Raw genomic sequence first — 11,625 nt, forward strand, 5'->3', positions numbered from 1 at the left:
CATCCACTGTTCTGCCTGCAGATTAGAGACCTGCTGAGTCTCCAGATTGCTGAACTATCAAGAAAGTTTGCACTACCTCGGAGTCTACCTGCAAGGGGGCCCCCTTTCACCACAATACTACAATGTTTCCTGAAGAGTTGGTGAGCGGGCCATCGGCCCACCTGCACTTAACATCTGATATACTGCTGAGAGCAGAACCTTGACTACTTTCCTCTCCCTCCTGTCTAATCAGACACCTCATGGACTGCCATCTTAAGGCACAATTATAATACAGTTTGCCAAGCATTCTACGGGTTAGTGAGTGTTGGCACAGTACAGTGAAAGGAGAACAATACTATCGCTTTTACTTCCTGCAGGATACAATCTCCATTATCAGTGCCCCAACAGTCACCTACAGGGCCCCAACATTAGCCGGCAGAGATCCATTCTAAAGACTACCCCTCATTTTAACCAGTCTAGGCTTAGGCAAGCCGCTTCCAGCTTATGCAGGCCATGAAGATCTGTTCCCTTGTTACATACAAAAGACCACTTTATTGCCTAATGTGTATTCAGGGTGGTGTTGCTAAATGCTGATCTGAGCTATTGTATCAACTGGTTACCTACATGTTGTTCAATTTACTGCTTCTGTCACGTCCATTGCTCACACAGAGTGCTAGCTTGGGTAATAGTAATTGAATTGGATTGTATTTGTCTGACAATCACTTTGCCAACTAATACTCAATACATTTACTGCTTTAATGGTTCTTGTGTCTCTTTGTAACAGTGGAATACAGAGTGCTGAGAAAACTGCTGTGTACTCAATATTCCATTCAAAGAGGAAGCAAAACCATATGTGTCAATAGGGTAGAGGCCTGTGTAGTGAGTGGCAAAGAACAGAGAACCTGTCTTTATCAACGGCTCCTTCGGGTGTGGTGCTACATCTTTGTCCCCCACTGCGCACTGGTTCCACCCAATGGCTGCTATGTCACTGCTCTATTCCTGCAGGGGCTGCACTAAGGTACTGCCTGGCAGGTGGAACCACAAAAGGGGATGTAGGAGTCTGGCACACCAAGTGGCTTCATCAGGGGGATGTGATTGGATGTTCACTTCTTTATATAAATCAATATGGGTGAAGTGAACGTCCAATCGCATCCCCCTGATGAAGCCACGTGGACCTGTGGCGTAACGCGTAGGGGAGGGGCTCTGACGTCACAACTAACCCGGGACGGGGAGTATAGGATGTGTGCTGCGCACACAAGAAAGATATTGTGATTTTAAAAAGTGCTGATTGATTTTAACAAATGTGAGTGCAATATTGGGCACAAAATGAAGGGTATTTTAAAGGATAAGGCACTATATTCCCTTTTTTTTCCATATAAACGCTGAGAATCGAGGATACAATTGGGGAGAGGGAGGAGAAAATTCGAGTTTAAGGAGGGAGAGATCCCTGCAGGGATACAGGCACAAGAGGAGAGGAGGATTAAGAAGCCCATAAGGGATATCCACCATCCATGATATGATGCACCAAGAGATCAAAATTCGGTTCCAGTTGTGAACAAAAAGCGAAGTGCACCTAATTATTAGGCTTATAAGGAGGTGAGCGCATAGAACAAACACTTTAAGGATACACAGAAGTTTCTGAATAACACTGCGGATCACACCACTGTTTTATTTTAGGACTGTCACCATATGTATTTTCAAAACAGAGACTTATGAATTGTTTATATCATTTTATTTATTTATTTTTTCACAAATTCTTTGACTAGATGACACAGATGATTGATGTGCATGCTTTTTATTGAATGAAATATTCATATTGAAAGGATTACTAATTTGAATATTTAATATATTTGGCACACAGCACAAATAAGTTGAAAACCAAAAAAGTTGAAATTGTGATATAGCACTTAAGTGATCTTTTTATATATTATTTATGAATTTTGGAGTGCGACATTTTTGATTATTTAAGTATCTGGGAGCTGACCTGCAGAGCCCTCAGCCGTGACCTAAGTTAACCTGGCTGACTTATCCCAGGCTTCTACTCAGCCTCTATCTAAAATACTATCGAGCTCCCCCTAACTAGATGGGCGCTACATATACATTACCATACCTGCTTAGACCCTGTCTATACAGACAGTATGCTTGCCTGTTGACTTGCCACCATCTGCAGCTTAAAGTGATATTAAAGGCATTTTTTTAAAAATAACAGACATGTTATACTTACCTGTTCTTCTACCTGCACCTGCCTCTCCCTCCTGCCAAGCGCCCCCCACAGCAAGCAGCTTGCTATGGAGACACTCAAGAAGGCTCATTCCCGAGCCACTGCTCTGTGTGTCCATTCACACACACAGAGCCGTGGTTTGGTCCCGCTCCATCTCTCTCCTCATTGGCTGCTCGCTGTGATTGACTGCAGCATGAGCAAATGGCTCTTGATGCTGTATCAGTCAATAAAGAGGAAGAGTCTCCGTAGAGCCGAGGCTCTTGTACACACCATGGGGCTTAGGTAAGTATTTTTGGGGGGACTGCTGCACACAGAAGGTTTTCTAACTTTCATGCATAGAATGCATGATTAAGCAGAAGCATACTCCGTAAACAAGCCAAAGGTTGGTAACAAGTGGTTACAGGCTGGGATTAAGCAGAAGCATAGTCGAGGAACAAGGCAGGTCAGTAACAAGTGGTAGTAAAGATACAGTTGGCAGTAAGAGTAACAAGAGCAAAATATTCACTGAAAAAAACACAATAATCTGGCAAACAGGAAGGCATGGAAGTTCATGGGAGGAGAAGGAGGTTCAATGTTCAAAAGAAACAAGGGTCAAGACTGGACTGTGTAAGGAATTGTCCAGCATCCCAGGTAGCTTAGCAAAAAGCCAACCGGTTCCTCCACAGGTTGGTAGGGGTTCCTTGAGCTATTTCTACCTTTCAGATAAGTAACCACTAACACCAGTGATCTTTTTAGCTGTTTGTAAGAGAAGGATTCTTCCCACTGACCATCACACTAATGTACAGTGATCTGTAGATCTAGTAGCAGGGGTTCCCTGAGACTGGACTTCCTTCAAAGGTTCCTCCTTATTTAAAAGGTTGAGAAAGGCTGGTCTATCATAATCAAGATGCTCACAGGAGGAGAGTGATGACATCATCAATCTGCTGCTGCTCAGGGGTGGGTCCTAGACTGGGCCATATTCACTGCAGTGTAGGCTGCAGGGAGGTCCACTACTTGGCTCTGCTATGAGGCAGGATTTCCTGGATCACAAGACTGGCTGAACACATTTACTAATCGTTTGGCACAGTTGATATAGAAGTGTTCATTTATACAGTACAGGGCACTCACTATATTATAGAAGAGACAAGCAAACATCAACACTACTGCATTGGGATCGGTATGTGGGATAATGTCACGAATAAGCTCCGTACAAGGCATTTCATTGCCATGGAATGTCTTCAGGGGACAGAAGAGACTTCTGGTCTAACACAGTCAAGCTGCTCACAGGAGGAGAGTGATGACCTCATCAATGTTCTGCTGCTCTGGGGTGGGTCTTAGACCAGGCTGTATTGCTTAAGTGCAGTGTAGGCTGCAGGGAGGTCCACTACTTGGCTGTGCTACGTGACAGGATTTCCTGGATCACAAGACTGGCTGAACACATTTACTAATTGTTTGGCACTGTTGATATAGAAGTGTTCATTTATACAGTACAGGGCACTCACTATATTATAGAAGAGACAGGCAAACATCAACACTACCGCATTGGGATCGGTATGAGGGATAATGTCATGAATAAGCTCCGTACAAGGCATTTCATTGCTAAGGAATGTCTTCAGGGGACAGAAGAGACTCCTAGTCTAACACAGTCAAGCTGCTCACAGGAGGAGAGTGATGACCTCATCAATGTGCTGCTGCTCTGGGGTGGGTCTTAGACCAGGCTGTATTGCTTAAGTGCAGTGTAGGCTGCAGGGAGGTCCAATACTCGGTGTGCTACGTGGCAGGATTTCCTGGATCACAAGACTGGCTGAACACATTTACTAATCATTTGGGAGAGTTCACGTATGTCAATTGTGTGTTTAACTGTTTTCTTGGAGCACAAGCCTGGGAAAATACAGCTGCAGGAAGCGCAGCATGCTTATTACAACAGAACTAACTCACAAACACATTCCCATTTGTGCCAAAAGAAAACGCCTTGCCTGTCTATCCATTTGCCCAGCCCTGCTTGTATATTCAAACAATAGGTAAGCTCCTTCCATCTTGTTATTCTACCCTCAGCATACCGGCCCCACTCCACTCCTTCCTAGGAAGACGTTCTTGCAGGACTTCCTTAACCTTCTGCCACTAATCTCCGTTCTTCCATCATCCCGCAGATCTCAGCCATTTGACATTTTCCTTTTAATTTTGTCAATTAAATAAAAAGGAACCTCTGAGCGGGGAACGAAACCTGTAATGATCTTTCTTCAATGTGGTCTTTATATTCCTCCTCATGCTGGACACTTGTAAAGGAAATCTTTGTTTTCTTTGGCAGTGGCCCTCATTGCCAATTACTATTCTGAAATTATTGCTCATTTTGAGCTCAGCGTAATACAATAGTATCTTTTTCCTTTGCTGTAAATGGCATCCGGTGGAGCTGGCCTCATGCCTGTAATTCCATTTATTACACAAAATTTTCCCAAATAGGTTATCTCCTGGCTGTGTGCTTTAATTAGGCTTCAAACCCCTTCCTCCTGCAGCGGTTCTGAGAGGTCCAAAGTTTACTACTGAGGGAAAATATGTGGAGAAAAATATCCTTCAGTGAGGAATATTCATCTGTCTGCCGCCCAGGAAGGACACTGTACCTAGTCATTTAAAACAGAGTTCCAGACAAATAACCAGGTAAAAAAATGAATAGCTGATTTAAATTATAAAACACAAAACCATTTTTTTTGCAGCAATTTTCACCTTTAAGCCAGAGATGTACACTGCAGTACTTTTTTTCTGTCACTAGATGTCCCTAATTTGATGACCAGCATCATTCAACCCACTACCTCTGAGCCCAGGTCATCCTGGACTTTCCCCTAGCCTGTGATGGGTCAGTGAAAGGTGAAGCAGCATAGTGATGGGACCTCTGTTACTCTGCTCTCTCCTCCTATCAGTGTGTTTCTTGTCAGCACAACTTATTGGCTCCTTGTACTGCTTCTCCTTCTCGCACTCTAAGCTCTGCTGTTCTGGGGTTTGCAAGAGGCTGATACCAGGTCAAATTCAGGCACTCGGTTTCATTTAAAAATACATTTAATGATGTGATTACAGAGCTACATGAATTCATGTCTTTTATTTTTGCTTAGAGTTCAGCTTTAAACTATCATTCATAGAGTCAATTCATTAACCCCTTCCCGCTGACGCCTTCTGCCCCTTTAACAGGATCTAAATGCCAGGAGGAGGAGGTGGGCATTCCAATCATGTGGCCGCCACTACGCAACAGGGGCTCTCCGCTTGTTACTGTGCCTAGGTACTAGGTCAGCGGGAAGTGGTTAAAACATCATTCCATTTTTATTCCAGCAGTATAGGTATATACATTTTGATTTGGTATCAGTGTTTACAAACCTCTTTACAGCAGAACTTGGACTGGGAGAAGGAAAGCAGCACAAGAAACCTTTCCAGACGAGTCTGTGCTGTGTGCTAGAACTGCATACAAAGGAATACTGGTCTCTTCCAATATATACTTCATCTGTGTATGTATCAGCTTTAAATGGAACCTGTCTGAAAGGCAATATGTGCTGGTATTCCTTGCCTGTTAAATGCTTCAATAAGGGGGAGAGTGTTAATTTTCTTCTTCTGATTGTAAGCATCAACATTGAAAATTTTACTGCTCCCTCAATTTCAATGAGATCAGTGGAAAAGCTCCCCCTTACATTGATGGTCAGTGCAGACGTTCCCCCTTACATTGGTTGTCAGTGGAAAGGACATCTTTTACATTGGTGGTCAGTTAATGGGAAGAATGTCCCTTACATTGGAAGTCAGCGTCTTACATTTGTAGTCAGCAGGAAGTCAGTTAGGTTGGAGATCAGTGGGAAGAATGTTGGAGATCAGTGGGAAGAATGTCGCTTACATTTTCATTCAGTGGGAAGAATATCCCTTACGTTGGAAGTCAGTATGATGAATATGCCCATACATTGGTGGTCAATGGGAAGAATGTCCCTTACATTGGTGGACAGTGTGAAGAATATACCGTACCTTGGTGGTCAGTGGAAAGAATGTCCCTCACATTGGAAGTCAAAGGGAAGAATGCCCCCTACATTGAAAGTCAAAGGGAAGAACGTCCCTTACATTGGTGATCAGTAGGAAGAATGTCCATTATATTGGTAGTCAGTGGGAAGAATGTCCCTTACATTGGTGGTCAGTAGGAAGAATGTCCGTTATATTGGTAGTCAGTGGGAAGAATGTCCCTTACATTGGTGGTCAGTGGGAAGAATTTCCCTTACATTGGTGGTCAGTGGGAAGAATGTCCCTTACATTTGTGGTCAGTGGGAAGAATGTCCCCTACATTGGTGGTCAGTGGGAAGAATGTCCCTTACAATATTGGTCATTGGTAAGAATGTCCATTATATTGGTGGTCAGTGGGAAGAATGTCCCCTACATTGGAAATCAGAGGGAAAAACGTCCCTTAAATTGGTGGTCAGTGGAAAGAACGTCCCTTACATTGAAGGTCAGAGGAAAGAATGTCCTTTACATTGGCAGTTAATGGGAAGAATGTCCCTTACATTGGTGATCAGTAGGAAGAATGTCCATTATATTGGTAGTCAGTGGGAAGAATGTCCCTTACATTGGTGGTCAGTAGGAAGAATGTCCGTTATATTGGTAGTCAGTGGGAAGAATGTCCCTTACATTGGTGGTCAGTGGGAAGAATTTCCCTTACATTGGTGGTCAGTGGGAAGAATGTCCCTTACATTTGTGGTCAGTGGGAAGAATGTCCCCTACATTGGTGGTCAGTGGGAAGAATGTCCCTTACAATATTGGTCATTGGTAAGAATGTCCATTATATTGGTGGTCAGTGGGAAGAATGTCCCCTACATTGGAAATCAGAGGGAAAAACGTCCCTTAAATTGGTGGTCAGTGGAAAGAACGTCCCTTACATTGAAGGTCAGAGGAAAGAATGTCCTTTACATTGGCAGTTAATGGGAAGAATGTCCCTTACATTGGAAGTCAGCGTCTTACATTGGTGGTCAGTAGGAAGTCAGTTAGGTTGGAGATCAGTGGGAAGAATGTTGGAGATCAGTGGGAAGAATGTCCCTTACATTTTCATTCAGTGGGAAGAATGTCCCTTACGTTGGAAGTCAGTGTGAATATGCCCATACATTGGTGGTCGATGGGAAGAATGTTCCTTACCTTGGTGGTCAGTGGGAAGAATGTCACTTACAATGGAGGTCAGTAGGAAGAATATCCCCTACATTGGAGGTCAGTAGGAAGAATATCCCCTACATTGGAGGTCAGTGTGAAGAATGTCCCTTACTTTGGAAGTCAGTGTGAAGAATGTCCCGATACGTTGGTGGTCAGTGGAAAAAATACCTTTCTTAGACGTACCAGAAAAGATTATTGATGTCATTGGTAGTTTATCTGAGTGGCATTAATTGCTCAGACAACCCCTGGCAACCTCTGGGGGAACCCAATGGTTCCATGGAGCTGGGGCGGACTGACAACTCATGGGGCCCCTGGGCAATAGGGGATCATGGGGCCCCTGTGTCCTTGCCCAAACTCAAAAAAGCCTATGAAAAAGGTACCAGGGGCATCTCATGGGGTCCCCTACTGACCCCGGGCCCTCGGGCAGTGCCCGAGTTTCCAAATGGTCAGTCCGCCCCTGCCATGGAGCCATGTTTGAGAAGGGCTGCAGTAGCAGTTACACCCTGTAACACCGGCCCTGCCCTGAGCTATATTTCTTGTAGCTGCATTACATTTTGCTCAAATGCTAGCCAGAGCCAGCTAAGAACTAAAAATTCCTATTTTCCTTAGGCAGTTTATCTAAGTTGCCCTCTATGTAAGATGTACTTAGCGTAGTACTTAGCGTAGTGAGAATTTCAGTAGTCGTGCTGTTTAATATTGTAGTCAAGCTTCCAGGCGTAGATTTGTTTAACCATTTCACACATCCTCAATCATGAAACGTCTGTTCCTAAGCACTCGGATCCAGGAAACAACATAAATCATACAACACAGCCTCCAAGTACAATGCACAAGTCTGTAGTGGCAGTGACCCCAATCACCAGCAATGGGAGAGCGGGCTCAATCATCCAGGATAGGTGAAGCAGAGACAGACTCGCATGTTATTGTAACATTTGGTTACATTAAAGAGGCATTGAAGAAAAATCCAGACCTTTTCTCGGAGAGCATGGAAGAATATTCCTCGGATAAAATGCTTCAAAGGCGTGTTGTTATAATATTTTGTTTAGAGAGTAGAATTGAAGTTTTTATGCGTGTCTTGCTGTTGAGAGTAAATACCGTGTTACACGAGAGGTGATCACATTTCCATAACACGCCATCATGCATGACTGCAAGCCTTTGTGGATGGCCACCTTTTCCCACCAGACTTTATTTTAGAAGTCTGCAGAAAGTTTTGAATTTAAGTGATACCCTCTGTTGGCTAACTTAAAGTGGACCTTTCAGTAAATTACAAATCTGCATGAATAACGCTCTGATATGCCCCCATATACAGCAACAGTATCATTTTAAAAGACAAAATCAGCATTTTTATCATTATAAATTTGTCCTGGAGATCCATTCCAGTGGTGTTGCCTAAGCCGAGATGATGCCATCAGTCTGCTGCAGACAGGAGGGGCATTTCCTCAGTCTAACCTCCCTCAGTGATCAGACTGCAACATGGTAACTTTGCAGCAAGTCACAAGCTGAGAGGCTAGAACAGGGGCTGATCTGTGTCAGGTGTTTGTGAACACAAGAGCTGCATAGGCACCTGGGTTTTTATGTTTTCATCTCTGCTCTGCTATCCAAGTCCAGGAAGTAAATGACCTTGGATGATCTCAGAACAAAGATGGCTCTAAATTCTTGATGAGAAAATCATATGAAGGCATTGTCATGGAGAAGTAGTGTGATCTCTCTAAAACAGCGGTTCTCAACCTGTGGTTCGTGTCCCCTTTGGGGGTCGAACAACCCTTTCACAGGGGTCTCCTAAGACCATCGGAAAACACATATTTCCGATGGTCTTAGGAACCGAGACACGGCTCCTCTATCAGTCTCCAGGCGGGTCCGCCCACATGCAGATACGTCCACATTTCCCTGGACCGCGATGTGTGCGCGGGATGACATGCTGCCCCTGTCATCTGGCCACATCCCCGGGATCACTCAACAGCTCTGCCTCCTTGCCAGTGATTGGCCGCCGAAACTGTAGCTCAGGAGAGGCACACAGGCGGCCAATCACCGGCGAGGAGGTGGAGCTTGGAGAGGAGGAGCCAAGCAGCAGCGCGAAGAGCAAAGAAGATCGAGCGGCCAGAGAAGGAAGACAGCTGACAGGTAAGTGTCTACAGCGTGCAGATGGTGCTGCTGCAGCCAGGTATGCTGGCTGTAGATGGGAGAGGGAGGGAGCGAGCCCAGGCTGGAGCAGGAGTCAGCAAGGTAAGTATCATTGGTGTCAGTGGGAGGAATAGTGCCCCATCATTGGTGTCATTAATATCAATGATGGGGCACTATTCCTCCCACTGACACCAATGATGGGGCACTATTTCCCCCCCCCACTGACACCAATGATGGGGAACTATTCCTCCCCCCACTGACACCAACGATGGGGCACTATCCCCCCCACTGACACCAATGATGGGGCACAATTCCGCCCCACACTAGTATCAATGATGGGGCACTATTCCTCCTACACTGACACCAATGATGGGGCACTATTCCTCCCACTGATACCAATGATGGGGCACTATTCCTCCCACTGATACCAACGATGGGACACTATTCCTCTCACTGACACCAATGATGTGGCACTACTCTCACTGACACCAATGATGGGGCACTATTCCTCCCACACTGACACCAATGATGGGGGACTATTCCTCCCACTGATATCAACGATGGGACACTATTCCTCCCACTGACACCAATGATGTGGCACTATTCCTCTCACTGACACCAATGATGTGGCACTATTCCTCTCACTGACACCAATGATGTGGCACTATTCCTCTCACTGACACCAATGATGTGGCACTATTCCTCTCACTGACACCAATGATGTGGCACTATTCCTCTCACTGACACCAATGATGTGGCACTATTCCTCTCACTGACACCAATGATGTGGCACTATTCCTCCCACTGATACCAACGATGGGACACTATTCCTCTCACTGACACCAATGATGTGGCACTATTCCTCTCACTGACACCAATGATGTGGCACTATTCCTCCCACTCCAAAAGTACAGTTATGAAGTAGCAACGAAAATAATTTTATGGTTGGGGGTCACCACAACATGAGGAACTGTATTAAAGGGTTGCGGCATTAGGAAGGTTGAGAACCACTGGTCTAAGAGATGATAAATACCTCAAATATTTTATACTTACACAAAATGTATCATACATGCACATGCTAAATTTATTTTAGGCTAGGTTCACATCTGTGCGTTGCTTCTCATGCATTTTTTGTTTTTTTTGTTACACTTTCGAATTTAATGTTAAGGCTCCATTCACTCTTATGCAGTTTGCTTTTTGTCCATTTTGCAGTGGCTTTTGCAGTTCGTTTTGTGTCTTTGATGCGTTTTTACCACGTTTTGCATTTTGTTCATCTTTTTTTTTTTTTTTTTATTGTTAAAGTGGATTTTTTTTTTTTTGTTGCTGGGCAGAATAAAAATGCAAAACGCGGTAAAAACGCACTACCATGCATTTCAGCAGATTCTCCATTGAAATCTATTGTAGCAAAAATGTTGCTTTTTGCTTAAAAAAAAAAAAGTCCCCGACTCTTTCCAAAAACGCAGCAGATCAAAAAAGCACAGATGTGAACATGTTCTATAGGAAACCATGTTCAATGGACTGTAGTGCGTTTCTGCAAAAAGCAATAAAAAACGCATTGGTGTGAACGGAGCCTCAAATGTGTTTTTGATGCATTTTAATGCTTCTTATGTTTTTCTTGTAGGAGGAGGAAACTTTCACCCCCTTGCTGGCCAGGCTAATTTTCAGCTTTCAGCGCTGTCACACTTTGCATGACAATTATTCAAGCAACAATGTACCCAAATTACATTTTTATAATTTTTCACAAAAATAGAGATTTCTTTTGGTGTTATTTGATCACAGCTGGTTTTTTTTTATTTTTTTTTACTAAATAAATGCAAAAAAAGACAGAAAATTGTGTGTGTGTGTGGGGGGGGGGGGGGAGTGCTTTCCTTTGTTTTTGTTATAAAATTTAGCAAATAAATAATCTTTCATCATGTATTTAGGCCAAAATGTATTCTGCTACATTTCTTTGGTAGAAATAACCCAAATCAGTTTATAATATTTAGCCTGTTTGAGTTTAGGTTCAAACCTGTGCATTTTCCACTGCGTTTTGCAGTCCATTTAACATGATTTCCTATGGGGCAGGTTCACTTCTCCGCTTTTTCACAGTGTGTTTTATGGAAAGGGTCAGGGACTTTTTTAAATTGAAAACATTGCGTTTTTAGTTCTATAGACTTCAATGGAGACACTGC

General features: G+C 43.8%; 1 long non-coding RNA gene across 1 annotated transcript in view; it reads left to right on the forward strand.

Moving 5' to 3' along the window:
- Nucleotides 1-11,285, forward strand: part of LOC149450181 (uncharacterized) — a 132,040-nt gene extending 120,755 nt beyond the window's left edge. Inside the window, exon 2 of the long non-coding RNA XR_016315303.1 lies at nt 11,076-11,285. This is a non-coding gene — a long non-coding RNA (uncharacterized LOC149450181). The remainder of the gene's footprint in view (nt 1-11,075) is intronic.
- The last annotated feature ends 340 nt before the right edge of the window (nt 11,286-11,625 follow it).

This window comes from Staurois parvus, unplaced genomic scaffold (genome assembly GCF_062004578.1).
Source record: "Staurois parvus isolate SC_StPar_1 unplaced genomic scaffold, SC_StPar_1.0 ptg000581l, whole genome shotgun sequence".
Taxonomy (NCBI): domain Eukaryota; kingdom Metazoa; phylum Chordata; class Amphibia; order Anura; family Ranidae; genus Staurois; species Staurois parvus.